General features: G+C 43.4%; 1 pseudogene; it reads right to left on the bottom strand.

Annotated features, from left to right (window-relative positions):
- LOC139833976 (uncharacterized) overlaps positions 1-15,943 on the bottom strand; it is a 37,895-nt pseudogene extending 21,952 nt beyond the window's left edge.
- Positions 15,944-16,438: the final 495 nt, after the last annotated feature.

Below are 16,438 nucleotides of genomic sequence, written 5' to 3'. Positions count from 1 at the left end.
GAAATACAATCTACTGCAATACTTGTTCTACTGTTTTCTGCAAACAATCATCTTCCACACAATACGGTTAATCCTTTGTTACAGCAAGCCGGTGAGATTGACAACCTCACTGTTTCGTTGGGGCAAAGTACTTTGGTTGTGTTGTGCAGGTTCCACGTTGGCGCCGGAATCCCTGGTGTTGCGCCGCACTACATCTCGCCGCCATCAACCTTCAACGTGCTTCTTGGCTCCTCCTGGTTCGATAAACCTTGGTTTCTTTCTGAGGGAAAACTTGCTGCTGTGCGCATCATACCTTCCTCTTGGGGTTGCCCAACGAACGTGTGAAATACACGCCATCAAGCTCTTTTTCTGGCGCCGTTGCCGGGGAACTGAAGAAAAGCTACACCACAGAGAATTGCCTCCCACGACAACAGCTCTTTTTCTGGCGCCGTTGCCGGGGAGATCAAGACACGCTGCAAGGGGAGTCTCCACTTCTCAATCTCTTTACTTTGTTTTTGTCTTGCTTTATTTTATTTACTACTTTGTTTGCTGCACTAAATCAAAATACAAAAAAAAATTAGTTGCTAGTTTTACTTTATTTGCTATCTTGTTTGCTATATCAAAAACACAAAAAAATTAGTTACTTGTTTTACTTTACTTAATATCATGCATGTTTTTATTTCACTAGTTAAGCATAATGGAAAACAACAAAAATATGAGAGATCTTTATGAACTTTATCTTGAATTAGGACATGATGTGTTTGAAGAGAGAATTAAAAAACCCATGGAACTTTATATGCATGCTAATGGGAATGTTATAACTATGGATGCTTTGAACACCATTGTTGCTAATGCTATGGAAAATTCTAAGCTTGGGGAAGCTGGCTCTGATGAGCATGATCTTTTTAGTCCCCCAAGCATTGAGGAGAAAATTTTCTTTTATGATTACAATATGCCTCCTATATATGATGATAGCCACTTTGTTGAATTTGCTCCCACTACAACTAATAAAATTGATTATGCTTACGTGGAGAGTAATAATTTTATGCATGAGACTCATGATAAGAATGCTTTATGTGATAGTTACATTGTTGAGTTTGCTCATGATGCTACTGAAAATTATTATGAGAGAGGAAAATATGGTTGTAGAAATTTTCATGTTACTAAAACACCTCTCTATGTGCTGAAATTTTTGAAGCTACACTTGTTTTATCTATCTACACTTGTTGCATTATGCTTCTTGAACTTGTTTATTTACAAGATTCCTCTTCATAGGAAGCATGTTAGACTTAAATGTGTTTTGAATTTGCCTCTTGAAGCTCTCTTTTGCTTCAAATACTATTTCTTGCGAGTGCATCATCAAAACTGCTGAGCCCATCTTAATGGCTATAAAGAAAGAACTTCTTGGGAGATAACCCATGTGTTATTTTACTACAGTACTTTGTTTTTATTTTGTGTCTTGGAAGTTGTTTACTACTGTAGCAACCTCTCCTTATCTTAGTTTTGTGTTTTGTTGTGCCAAGTTAAGCCGTTGATAGAAAAGTAAGTACTAGATTTGGATTACTGCACAGTTCCAGATTTCTTTGCTGTCACGAATCTGGGCAAAACCTCCCTGTAGGTAACTCAGAAAATTATGCCAATTTACGTGCATGATCCTCAGATATGTATGCAACTTTCATTCAATTTGAGCATTTTCATTTGAGCAAGTCTGGTGCCATTTTAAAATTCGTCAATACGAACTGTTCTGTTTTGACAGATTCTGCCTTTTATTTCGCATTGCCTCTTTCGCTATGTTGGATGAATTTCTTTGATCCACTAATGTCCAGTAGCATTATGCAATGTCCAGAAGTGTTAAGAATGATTGTGTCACCTCTGAATATGTCAATTTATATTGTGCACTAACCCTCTAATGAGTTGTTTCGAGTTTGGTGTGGAGGAAGTTTTCAAGGATCAAGAGAGGAGTATGATGCAACATGATCAAGGAGAGTGAAAGCTCTAAGCTTGGGGATGCACCCGGTGGTTCACCCCTGCATATATCAAGAAGACTCAAGCGTCTAAGCTTGGGGATGCCCAAGGCATCCCCTTCTTCATCGACAACATTATCAGGTTCCTCCCCTGAAACTATATTTTTATTCCATCACATCTTATGTGCTTTTTCTTGGAGCGTCGGTTTGTTTTTGTTTTTGTTTTGTTTGAATAAAATGGATCCTAGCATTCACTTTATGGGAGAGATACACGCTCCGCTGTAGCATATGGACAAGTATGTCCTTGGTTTCTACTCATAGTATTCATGGCGAAGTTTCTCCTTCGTTAAATTGTTATATGGTTGGAATTGGAAAATGATACATGTAGTAATTGCTATAATGTCTTGGGTAATGTGATACTTGGCAATTGTTGTGCTCATGTTTAAGCTCTTGCATCATATGCTTTGCACCCATTAATGAAGAAATACATAGAGCATGCTAAAATTTGGTTTGCATAATTGGTTTCTCTAAGGTCTAGATAATTTCTAGTATTGAGTTTGAACAACAAGGAAGACGGTGTAGAGTCTTATAATGTTTTCAATATGTCTTTTATGTGAGTTTTGCTGCACCGGTTCATCCTTGTGTTTGTTTCAAATAAGCCTTGCTAGCCTAAACCATTGTATCGAGAGGGAATACTTCTCATGCATCCAAAATACTTGAGCCAACCACTATGCCATTTGTGTCCACCATACCTACCTACTACATGGTATTTTCCAGCCATTCCAAAGTAAATTGCTTGAGTGCTACCTTTAAAATTCCATCATTCACCTTTGCAATATATAGCTCATGGGACAAATAGCTTAAAAACTATTGTGGTATTGAATATGTAATTATGCACTTTATCTCTTATTAAGTTGCTTGTTGTGCGATAACCATGTTTACTGGGGAACGCCATCAACTCATTGTTGAATTTCATGTGAGTTGCTATGCATGTTCGTCTTGTCTGAAGTAAGGGCGATCTACACTGAGTTGAATGGTTTGAGCATGCATATTGTGAGAGAAGAACATTGGGCCGCTAACTAAAGCCATGTTCCATGGTGGAAGTTTCAGTTTTGGACAAATATCCTCAAATCTCTAATGAGAAAAGAATTAATTGTTGTTGAATGCTTAAAGCATTAAAAGAGGAGTCCATTATCTGTTGTCTATGTTGTCCCGGTATGGATGTCTAAGTTGAGAATAATCAAAAGCGAGAAATCCAAATGCGAGCTTTCTCCTTAGACCTTTGTACAGGCGGCATAGAGGTACCCCTTTGTGATACTTGGTTAAAGCATATGTATTGCGGTGATAATCCAGGTAGTCCAAGCTAATTAGGACAAGGTGCGGGCACTATTAGTACACTATGCATGAGGCTTGCAACTTATAAGATATAATTTACATGATGCATATGCTTTATTACTACCGTTGACAAAATTGTTTCATATTTTCAAAATCAAAGCTCTAGCACAAATATAGCAATCGATGCTTTTCCTCTGAGAGGACCATTCTTTTACTTTCAATGTTGAGTCAGTTCACCTATTTCTCTCCACCTCAAGAAGCAAACACTTGTGTGAACTGTGCATTGATTCTTACATACTTGCTTATTGCACTTATTATATTACTCTATGTTGACAATATCCATGAGATATACATGTTACAAGTTGAAAGCAACCGCTGAAACTTAATCTTCTTTTGAGTTGCTTCAATACCTTTACTTTGAATTATTGCTTTATGAGTTAACTCTTATGCAAGACTTATTGATGCTTGTCTTGAAGTGCTATTCATGAAAAGTCTTTGCTATATGATTCACTTGTTTACTCATGTCATACACATTGTTTTGATCGCTGCATTCACTACATATGCTTTACAAATAGTATGATCAAGATTATGATGGCATGTCACTCCAGAAATTATCTGTGTTATCGTTTTACCTGCTCGGGACGAGCAGAACTAAGCTTGGGGATGCTGATACGTCTCCGACGTATCGATAATTTCTTATGTTCCATGCCACATTATTGATGTTATCTACATGTTTTATGCACACTTTATGTCATATTCGTGCATTTTCTGGAACTAACCTATTCACAAGATGCCGAAGTGCCAGATTCTGTTTTTTCTGCTGTTTTTGGTTTCAGAAATCCTAGTAAGGAAATATTCTCGGAATTGGACGAAATCAAAGCCTGTGGGCCTATTTTTCCACGAAGCTTCCGTAAGTCCGAAGGAGAGACGAAGAGGGGCGACGAGGGGCCACACCCTAGGCGGCGCGGCCCCCCTTGGCCGCGCGGCCCTGTGGTGTGGGGCCCCGTGCCGCCTCTTGACCTGCCCTTCCGCCTACAAATAGCCTCCGTGACGAAACCCCCGCATGCGGGAACCACGATACGGAAAACCTTCCAGAGACGCCGCCGCCGCCGATCCCATCTCGGGGGATCCAGGAGATCGCCTCCGGCACCTCGCCGGAGAGGGGAATCATCTCCCCGGAGGACTCTACGCCGCCATGGTCGCCTCCGGTGTGATGTGTGAGTAGTCTACCCCTGGACTATGGGTCCATAGCAGTAGCTAGATGGTTGTCTTCTCCCCATTGTGCTATCATTGTCGGATCTTGTGAGCTGCCTATCATGATCAAGATCATCTATATGTAATTCTATATGTTGCGTTTGTTGGGATCCGATGAATAGAGAATACTTGTTATGTTGATTATCAAAGTTATGCTTATGTGTTGTTTATGATCTTGCATGCTCTCCGTTACTAGTAGATGCTCTGGCCAAGTAGATGCTTGTAACTCCAAGAGGGAGTACTTATGCTCGATAGTGGGTTCATGCCTGCATTGACACCGGGACAAAGGACAGAAAGTTCTAAGGTTGTGTTGTGCTGTTGCCACTAGGGATAAAACATTGATGCTATGTCTAAGGATGTAGTTGTTGATTACATTACGCACCATACTTAATGCAATTGTCTGTTGCTTGCAACTTAATACTGGAGGGGGTTCGGATGATAACCTGAAGGTGGACTTTTTAGGCATAGATGCAGTTGGATGGCGGTCTATGTACTTTGTCGTAATGCCCAATTAAATCTCACTATACTCATCATGATATGTATGTGCATTGTCATGCTCTCTTTATTTGTCAATTGCCCAACTGTAATTTGTTCACCCAACATGCTGTTCGTCTTATGGGAGAGACACCTCTAGTGAACTGTGGACCCCGGTCCAATTCTCTTTACTGAAATACAATCTACTGCAATACTTGTTCTACTGTTTTCTGCAAACAATCATCTTCCACACAATACGGTTAATCCTTTGTTACAGCAAGCCGGTGAGATTGACAACCTCACTGTTTCGTTGGGGCAAAGTACTTTGGTTGTGTTGTGCAGGTTCCACGTTGGCGCCGGAATCCCTGGTGTTGCGCCGCACTACATCTCGCCGCCATCAACCTTCAACGTGCTTCTTGGCTCCTCCTGGTTCGATAAACCTTGGTTTCTTTCTGAGGGAAAACTTGCTGCTGTGCGCATCATACCTTCCTCTTGGGGTTGCCCAACGAACGTGTGAAATACACGCCATCAGCGGCCAACATCTTCTCGATCTCTTTCTTGACCTCTTCCAGAATTTCGGCCTTCATCTGACGTGCTCGTTGTTGGAACGGCCGAAATCCCTTCTTAAGGGGGAGCCGATGTTCAATGATGCTCCTGTCTAACCCAGACATCTCTGTGTAATCCCATGCAAAGCAATCTGGGTATTCTTTTAACAGAGCTATCATCTGACCCCTAAGATGTGGATCTAACTTCTTGCTGATAAAAGTTGGTCGCGGCTTATCCCCAGGACCGATGTCGACTTCTTCTAGCTCATCAGCCGATGTAAACCCATACCCTAGCTTTCCGTCACCTGTGAGGTCGACACTAAATACAGGGAGAACGTGTGGTAAGGATAATATGGGCCGATTGCTGGAATCGGCCTTCATCTTGATTGTAACCAGGATTTTTTGGAAGTGTCGGAGCCGATCGCGTGGAACGGCTTCCTCCTTGTCCTCGCTATGAGAGCAGCTGCCCTCGTCTCTGTCCTTACCAGGGTGGCGCCCAAGTCCTACCATGTTGATGTTGAACGAGAATCTTGGCTGGCACCTCCCAGGGTACGTGCATTCCACCATGTCAATGGCGTATGCCGGTGAATTCGGCACTTCTGGTGCTGCCAACGCGAATGGCAGCGGCGGTCGGGACTGGAGTGGCGTCTCTCCTTGGTGAGTCCCTAGAGCTGGTCCTGACGGAGAGTACTGATGCCTCATGATTTCCTGGATCACCCGAAGAGCGACACGCTCCAAAGTGTTCACCAGGCTCTCAGAATGGCGGTGTAGCGAATGAGCTACCATGAAGTTAATCTCCTGACGCAGAGACCTGGTGCGTTCTTCTGACGGGGCGGACAGGTCCACTCCATCGAGCGCGCCTTCAGGTGAGAACCCTTTCCACCTGATGCCATGTGAGCGGGTTCTGTGAAAAGAGCTGATACGTCCAATTTGCATCACTATTTTATATCATAATTTGCTGTTATTCATTGATATATTTCATATTGGGACACAATACTTATGTTATTTCATCTATTTTGCATGTTTCATCATTATTGGAGGATCAAGCACCGGAGTCAGGATTCTGCTGGAAAAAGCACCGTCAGAACGCAATATTTCGGAAGATCAACTGTGGAAGGAAATTATACCAAAAATCCTATTTTTCAAGATGACGAAGGAAGCCAGAAGGAGGAGCTGAGAGGGCCCAAGGTGGGGCCAGACCACAGGCCGGCGCGGCCCATGGCCTGGCCGCGCCACCATGTGGTGTGGGGGCCCCACAGCCCCTTTCGCCTCCTTTTCTTCGCGAAACCCTTCGTCCCGAAAACCTAAGCGACAGAGGGTTCCTCACGAAGAGTTACAGCCGCCTCTGCGGGGCGGAGAACACCAGAGAGAAAAGAGCTCTCCGGCGGGCAGGAATAATCCGCCGGGGAAATTCCCTCCGGGAGGGGGAAATCGACGCCATCGTCACCGTCATCGAGCTGGACATCATCTCCACCGCCATCACCATCATCTTCATCATCATCACCGCCATCTCCACCGCAGCACCTCGTCACCACTGTAGCAATTTGGGTTTGATCTTGATTGTTTGATAGGGGAAACTCTCCCGGTATCTATTTCTACTTGTTGTTGATGCTATTGAGTGAAACCATTGAACCAAGGTTTATGTTCAGATTGTTATTCATCATCATATCACCTCTGATCATGTTCCATATGATGTCTCGTGAGTAGTTCGTTTAGTTCTTGAGGACATGGGTGAAGTCTAAATGTTAGTAGTGAACTATGGTTGAGTAATATTCAATGGTATGATATTTAAGTTGTGGTGTTATTCTTCTAGTGGTGTCATGTGAACGTCGACTACATGACACTTCACCTTTATGGGCCTAGGGGAATGCATCTTGTACTCGTTTGCCAATTGCGGGGTTGCCGGAGTGACAGAAACCTAAACCCCCGTTGGTATATCGATGCAGGAGGGATAGCAGGATCTCAGAGTTTAAGGCTGTGGTTAGATTTATTCTTAATTACTTTCTTGTAGTTGCGGATGCTTGCAAGGGGTATAATCACAAGTATGTATTAGTCCAAGAAGGGCGGTACATTAGCATAGGTTCACCCACACAACACTTATCATAACAATGAAGATTATTTAGCCGTATGTAGCGAAAGCACTAGACTAAAATCCTGTGTGTCCTCGAGAACGTTTGGTCATTATAAGTAAACAAACCGGCTTGTCCTTTGTGCTAAAAACGATTGGGCCACTCGCTGCAATTGTTACTCTCGCACTTTACTTACTCGTACTTTATTCAACTGTTACATCAAAACCCCCTGAATACTTGTCTGTGAGCATTTACAGTGAATCCTTCATCGAAACTGCTTGTCAACACCTTCTGCTCCTCGTTGGGATCGACATTCTTACTTATCGAAAATACTACGATAGACCCCCTATACTTGTGGGTCATCAAGACTATTTTCTGGCGCCGTTGCCGGGGAGTGAAGCGCTATTGGTAAGTGGAATTGGTAAGGAAAACCTTTACTGTTTGTGCTGATTTTATTTCTGCCTGCTGCTATAAGTCATTATGGAGAGATCTTCTCTTCAATTTCTATTTGGGAACTCTACTACTACTGCAACGGTAGTGGATGAGGCGCCAGGTGAGGAAGTGATACCATATAAAGTACCTATGAAAATTATTGAACGTGTTATGGATAACCGCTATGAAGGGGATGGAACTGTCCACCCTAGAGATCATTTATTGTTCTTACATGAATTATGCGGTTTATTCAAGTGTGCAGGTATTGCTATGGATGAAGTGAGGAAGAAACTATTCTCTATATCGCTGTCTGGTAAGGCGGCGCATTGGTATAAATTACTGGATAATGGGGATTCTCTTGAATGGAATGATATTGTGCCCCGGTTTTATTCTAAGTTCTATCCTCCAAGTGAAATTCACAAGGATCGGAATCGCATATATAATTTTTGGCCTCATGATGGAGAGAGTATTGCCCAAGCTTGGGGGAGATTGAAGTCTTTAATGCTCAAATGCCCCATTCATGAGCTTCCTGGTAATGTTATTATTGATAATTTCTATGCAAGACTTTCTTTTCAAGACAAGACCTTCTTTGGATACTTCTTGTTCTGGATCATTTACACGCAACAAAGAAGAGTTTAAAAGGGACCTTCTTGATCGGATCCAAGAAAATACTGAAGGTTGGGAGAACGACAAGGATAGAGAATCAGGTATAATTTATGATTATAAATGCATTGAAGCTTTTATGGATACTGATAAATTTCGTAATATGAGTGCTACATATGGTCTTGATTCTCAAGTTGCTGCAAATCTTTATAAAGCTTTTGCCTCTCATTATGAATTGCCTAAGAAGAATTTTGATAAGTATCATGAACCGTATAAAGATAAAATTGATTCATCTATTAATAAATGCGTTGTAGTTGAAACTGCTGATCATGTTATTCCTGAAGCTTATATTGAAAAAACTCCTTTCCCTGCTAAAATGAAGGAGTACTCTGTTATAAATAGTGCGGTTCATAAAAGTGAAAAGAAACCTATAGAACCTGAAGAACAAATAAAAGTTGAACCTGCTGTTGCAATAGTTAAAGATCTTGTGACTGAAAATGTGGAGGATGGTCATATTATTTTCTGTGAAGATGCTTCTAATATTGTTTCACATATTAATAAACCCAAACAAGTTAGTGTTCCTATGCTATCTGTTAGAATTGGTGATCATTGCTATTATGGATTATGTGATATTGGTGCAAGTGTTAGTGCTATTCCTTATGAGCTTTACACGGAGATTATGCACGAAATCGATTCTTGTGAACTTGAAGATATTTATGTGGTTATTCAGCTGGCTAATAGAGAAACTATTTCTCCAATTGGTATTGTTCGAGATGTAGAAGTTTTATGCGGTAAGATTAAATATCCTGCTGACTTTTTGGTACTTGGTTCTGCTGCTAGTGATTATTGTCCTATTATTTTTGGTAGACCTTTTCTAAATACTTGTGGAGCTATTATAGATTGCAAGAAAGAGAAAATTTTGACTAAATTTGCTGGTGAATCTTATGAGTTTAACTTCTCTAAATTTACCAAAACTCCTTATAAAGCTGATTTGCCTAGTGATGATTTTAAAATGGAGCAGTGTGCATCTATTGTTCTTGTTCCTAATAATCCTTTGCAGCAACATTTGGAGAATAGCGAGAGTGAAGTTTTTAGGAAAGAAAGAGATGAGCTTGAGGAAATTTTTCTCCGCCAACCTATTCTCAAGCATGATTTACCGGTGGAAGATCTGGGTACAACACCGCCACCAAAGGAAGATCCTATTTTTGAATTAAAGCCTTTGCCTGATAATCTTAAATATGCTCATATTGATGATAAGAAAATATATCATGTTATTATTAGTTCTAAGCTTTCAGAGATTGAGGAAGAAAGGTTATTGGAAATATTGAAGAAACACCGAGGAGCTATTGGCTATACTCTTGATGATTTGAAGGGGATTTCTCCTTCTATTTGCCAACATGCTATTAATATGGAAGATGATGCAAAGCCTGTTGTTGAACATCAGCGTCGTCTAATTCCGAAGATGAAGGAAGTGGTAAGGAACGAGGTATTAAAACTTCTTGAAGCTGGTATTATATATCCTATTGCTGATAGTAGATGGGTTAGTCCTGTGCATTGCGTTCCCAAGAGAGGAGGAATGACTGTTGTGCCTAATGATAATGATGAGCTCATCCCTCAAAGAGTAGTTGTAGGGTATAGAATGTGCATTGATTTTCGAAAAGTTAATAAAGTTACTAAGAAAGATCATTACCCTTTACCATTTATTGATCAAATGCTAGAAAGATTGTCTAAAAATACTCATTTTTGCTTTCTTGATGGTTATTCTGGGTTTTCACAAATTGCTGTTAAAACTAAAGATCAAGAGAAAACCACTTTTACTTGTCCCTATGGAACTTATGCTTATAGACGTATGCCTTTTGGTTTATGTAATGCTCCTGCTACTTTTCAAAGATGCATGTCTGCTATTTTTCATGGTTTTTGCGAGAGTATTGTAGAGGTATTCATGGATGATTTTTCCGTCTATGGGAATTCTTTTGATAGTTGCTTGCGAAACCTTGATAAAGTTTTGCAGAGATGTGAAGAAACTAACCTTGTTCTTAATTGGGAGAAATGCCACTTTATGGTTAATGAAGGAATTGTATTGGGACATAAAATTTCTGAGAAAGGTATTGAAGTTGATAGAGCTAAAGTTGAAGCAATTGAGAAGATGCCCTATCCGAGGGATGTTAAAGGTATTCGTAGTGTTCTTGGTCATGCTGGGTTTTATAGGAGATTTATTAAAGATTTCTCCAAGATTTCAAAGCCTCTTACTAATCTTCTTCAAAAAGACGTACCTTTTGTTTTTGATGATGATTGTAAGGAAGCTTTTGAAAATCTAAAGAAAGCCTTAACAACTGCTCCTGTAGTTGAACCTCCTGATTGGAATTTGCCTTTTGAAATTATGTGTGATGCTAGTGATTTTGCTGTAGGCGCTGTTCTTGGACAGCGAGTAGATAAAAAACTGAATGTTATTCCGATCTATACGTGGAGTTGCGAATAAAAGTATTGTTTTCATTAGATTATGTTAGGATTTTGGTAGCCGCCTTCTTGTTGGTTTCCCCTCAATGGAGATGGCATCGTCTGCAATAAGTGATCTTCTTCCCGGCGTCGGTGGTGGTGTTGAAGAATCACAATTTTCTAGGTATGGATCTTCAGATCTTGCTTCGCCAGATCGATTTTGGATCTTTTGTCGTTGTTGCCGCGAGGAGGATTATCCTCGCAGTTTTTGTCCCGGCTGCTACGTCCTCGACAATGGTGATTCGTACTCTCGGCTCTCCATCGACGACGACAAAGCTAGTCGGTTATTATTCCCTGATATACTGGTGTTGGTACTCTTGCCGATGTTGTATGACTGCTTTAATGGTTGTGTGCGTGCACGCAACCTTGGCATTGCGGCTCAAAAAATTATGGGAGAACTTTCGTCAGTATCTACAGGTCTATGGTTCGTTATCTATCTTTGGCTGCCTTCAGAAGAGTACAAGATTGTGTTCTGGAAGAAGAAAGAAATTGAAGACCTCGAAGATTTGTTATTATCTTTTAGACTTTATTTTGTAATCGTTGGAGTCAGTTCATGTATCTCTACCATGTACTATTTGTTGCTATGAATATATGTGGTATTGATTGTCAAAAAAAAAAAAAAAAGACGTGGCTAATTTGCACTTACACGCCCGCTGGAAACAAAGTCTTCATTTATATTCTAATCGATCTACACCAGACCCTGGCAATGGCTGATGTATGATCACAACGCGGCCGCCGGCGGCCGCCGGCCACAAGACAACACGGCAGCTAGCGGTGGCCGAGATCTGGAAACGAAAACAGATTTAACAGAGTGCGGTCGGCGATCCATAGAATGTGGTGGCCGGCGACCACAACACACATCTTGTGCGACGGCCGCCGATTAGAGGAGATCAGATAAGACATCAACATGCAGAAAGACATGATCGTACACGCATGCGCTGGCCTGGGTGTGCTAAGATTTGGCCTAAGACGTGATGTTGAATGTTGACGAGCGACGAGCCCTTAGCCGTATGGTTCCATTGGCGCTCGCCACCAGCCGCATGTGTTGCCGTAGCCGTTGGCGCGATTGCCGTGCTGGGTGGTGGTCCGCCGCGTTATGTGCTCTCCGCACCCCGCCGCCGCTGCAAGCCACGTTACGCAGTCGCCTCGCCGGTCGCCACGTTAGGGCATGCCCAATGCATAGCCCTAGGAGTGTTGCCTCGCAGCTTTATCTTGGTTCGGGTGGTCCAAATTAGGTTCGGATGAGGAGGCAGCCTCTTCATCAGGAGGCAACCTCTTCAGCCATAAAGTGGAAAATGTGAGAGAGAAAGAGAAAAACCAAATCAGCTTTTGAGAGAAAGACATATTAATGGGACCATAACATGGCATGCATATGTCAAAAGTTTTATCCAAGCCTAGTTGGACAGCTGCCTCCATTGCTCATGCCCTTATATGCTATCCGGCTGTCCGCAGCCTCTTCATGCCTCGTCGCCGGCCGCCGCGTTGTGTCTGGCCTCGACCGATGTGAGATGTCTAGTCGATCTAGGAAGAATAGAAACCGTCAAAGGGTGTTTCTTGTAAACATAGAGCAACTTAGGGAATAGGCGGGCGTGTTACTGCAAATTTGCTATGGTTATAATGGTGTGCATACGATTTGGATCAAAGGGTTGGGATTGACGGATGCACGGATACACAAAACGTTGGGATGCATAGGATACGTCACCTTATGTTTTTACTAAAAAAAAGAGTCGGCTGCTTAGTCTCCTAAATATACTCGACCTTAGCTGCGCCGAGTATAAGTTTGGCTCTCCCAACCACACTGGAGTTCTCCCATGTCCACCCTCTACCCCGCCGGCGATGTCTCCGTTGACTACCAAAAGCTTCAGCCGACACCCCACCTCCGCCGGCCTCCCACCCCACTTAGAGTTTTTCGCTGGCGCGGCTGGTTGCTCCAGCGCCGTCGCCACGTTGATTTCTTCGATTTATTGCAAAATGGAGCATCGGTGAACTTGATTTTGTGCAAAATGGAGCCAGCGGTGGACGGGGATGCCGTAATTTAGCTGTAGTAGAGACAGCGGCACCAGAATCGAGAGGGAGATCGGCGAAATCCTGACCGACGTACTTTGGCCACGGCAAGCTTGTTGTCGACCGACGGCCGAGGTTGGAGTGGGTCGTCGTCCACCGAGCCCCGACGGCCATCTTGCAACCCCGTCGACCGACGTTCTGACCTCCTTCTCCCGCCAACAATTCAACCGTTGTCAAGGTGACCTGTTTTTTTTTGCTATTTTTCTTGTTTTTCAGTTTTGTGGATCATATTCAACATAGACAATTCAATAATTTGGTTTGTAAACTTAAATTTCTTATTTTGTAATCCTTATATTTTAGTTATTTAATCGGTTTGCATATGTTTGATTTTGAATAATTTGATTTGGAAAACAAAAAATAGAAAGTTAAATTTAGGGAACCGATTAGGAACAGTTTTTTCTTTAGAGACTAAATTATAAGGGATCGGTAAGAGATGCTTCGGTGTCCCCCCTTCCAAACTTCGTCCACGTAGATGATCAAGATTTCCCGATGTCTAGTTTCAACTTGTGCATCAACATAGAAATGAGAAAGAAGCTTGTACATATGGCCTGAGGTAGGTGAAGGTAAATTGCTAGCGTGTTGTTGTCCTCTTATATAGTGTACGTCATCTGTAGCTGCTACCGGCACAAATTATAGATTTTCAGTTCTTTTTTTACTGAGAATTTTTTTAGGTCAGGTGGCACATGGGTGGGTAACTAAAGCCCTGAAGAACTAGTACTAGGTTATGAATGCAACGTAGATCATGGATATAAGTGGATTTCTCGGATGGATGTATATAGCACTCTTCAGTCATCATGGATACATGGATCTCCCTTCTCTGTTACTTTGTATCGAAACAAGCTCCCTAATTATTAATCTCTCCGCCCCTCGGATTCAAATCCATCCGAAGAAGACTCCAAACCAGGGCATTGGGGACCTTAGTTACGAGCTCTTGTTTTTCGGCAAAGAGTGTACCATTTCGAGCTGTAGGCATGGGAGGCACGGGGAAACAAAGAGCCAGGTACAGCCTCCGGTCATGTACTCACTAGTTCAGTTGTACGCATTATCTTAACCTGACCGACTAGATGTGGTATAAGATGCTTTTTAGGCTTTTTAGCTTGCCAAATAAATATTTCAGCTTTAAAACACATCTAGATGTTAAACCTGAGATTTGAACTCTGGTGAGCTGGGTGTACAACCACCCTCCTAACCACCCAACCTTAGATTGGGTCCCATCAACGGCGAGAGTCTATGGTGACTTCGTTAATTTCAAGACCGTCGGTTCAATCTTTCGGAGGTGCTCGTAGGGATGAGTGTATGCGCGTATATGTGAGCGTCTGCGTTTGTATTATGTTTTTTTTAAAAAAATGGTATTATCACAACTGGTACATAGTCAGGAGTTAAATTGCTTTTGGGCGATTCGGTACAAGACAACAAGCGGTGTGCGGCGACGGTACCATTCAAGCCTAGTGCCCAAGTTCATCACACCATTAGCGCCATGGAAGTGAATCCTGGAGAAACTCGGCAAGCCTTGTGCCCTGGAAGACCGCTTCCTCTGGCTCGACACCAAATGGACCACCAGGCGGCACGCCTCGACCAAGTCCACATCAAGGTAGATCTGTCCATGGAGAAGCTGAGAGCATCTCCACTGGCGCCTCCCAAATAGTCGCTGGCAGGGGCGCCGGCATAGTCGTATGGGGACGGGGACGCCGGCACAACATCCTCCATTTGGGGAGCCGCTCCCACACCTGCGCCTCATACGACGGTCCCGATAGATAATTTGAATTTGAAATCTCAAACACAACCATAGAAATTCGAATATAAATCTACGAATATGAAGTTTAGGCCAACACACAGCCACCAAATTTGAATAGGTTTTAGAATAAGAAGTTTGGGCCAAAACACGGCCACCAGATCGCCGTTTTCGGCGCAAAAAAAGAGCTTTCCAAGCCAGATGATCACATGATCACATGAAGGAGGTCACGGGCGGCGCAACCTCGAGGACTTCCTCATCGGCGGTCGGCGGCAGCTCCGTCGCTGCAACAGGATCCACGGTGGGGGAGGCATGAACGTCGACGGTGCCGGGGGAGACATGAACGCAGACGGTGCCGGGTAGACATAAACGTGGACGGCGCCGGGGGAGACGCCGACGCAGCTCGCGCCGCCATCACCTCTTGGCCGATGCGTTCGCGGTACATCTCGTGCCACGCCCGCGCCAACGGGTCCATCTTCTCCAGGTCTGCCATCAAGATCTTCGATTCTTAAGACATTTTAGCCAACGATAGCTGCGTCGCTTCGTTGGTGGCCTTCATGGCAGCGGCGTGAGCTTCCATCTTCGCCGCCTCCACCCTCTCCCTCTCCAAATCGATCTTCATGTCTTACTTGTCGAGGATGGCCTTCCACACGATGGCTGCCCCGAGCCGTTGAATCCGGCGAGAACGGCGCATTGTTGTCGACGGTCATGTCGCTGTCCCCGAGCCGTTGAATTCGGCGAGAACGGCGCGTTGTTGTCGACGGTCATGCGTTGTCCCCGAACTCGGGGGTGTAGCGGGCGCGACCGTCCATCTGCGACAGCCACATCTGCGAGATCGACGGCGCGTCCGCGGTGTACCCCGCGTAGTAACCCGGCGACGACGGGGCGCTCGAGATGATGTTGAGGCCTCCGCCCAAGCTCAGGCACGCTTCCGCAGAAGCCGCCGCTTTCTTTGCGTCGCCGGTCCATCTCCTTCTCCCAATCCTCCTGCGACATGGTCGCCGGCTTCTCCTTCGGCGCGACGGTTGATGACCCACAAGTATAGGGGGTGTATCGTAGTATCTTCGATAAGTAAGAATGTCGATCCCAACGAGGAGCAGAAGGTGTTGACAAGCAGTTTCGATGAAGGATTCACTGTAAATGCTCACAGACAAGTATTCAGGGGGTTTTGATGTAACAGATGAATAAAGTACGAGTAAGTAAAATGCGAGAGAAATAATTGCAGCGAGTGGCCCAATCCTTTTTAGCACAAAGGACAAGCCGGTTTGTTTACTTATAATGACCAAACGTTCTCGAGGACACACGGGATTTTAGTCTAGTGCTTTCGCTACATACAGTTGATTAATCTTCATTGTTTTGATAAGTGTTGTGTGGGTGAACCTATGCTAATGTACCGCCCTTCCTAGGACTAATACATACTTGTGATTATACCCCTTGCAAGCATCCGCAACTACAAGAAAGTAATTAAGATAAATCTAACCACAGCCTTAA

The sequence above is a fragment of the Lolium perenne genome, chromosome 7 (assembly GCF_019359855.2).
Source record: "Lolium perenne isolate Kyuss_39 chromosome 7, Kyuss_2.0, whole genome shotgun sequence".
NCBI classification, from domain to species: Eukaryota; Viridiplantae; Streptophyta; class Magnoliopsida; order Poales; family Poaceae; genus Lolium; species Lolium perenne.
Note: the sequence above shows the minus strand (reverse complement) of the source record. Positions and strands in the feature narration are given on the sequence as shown.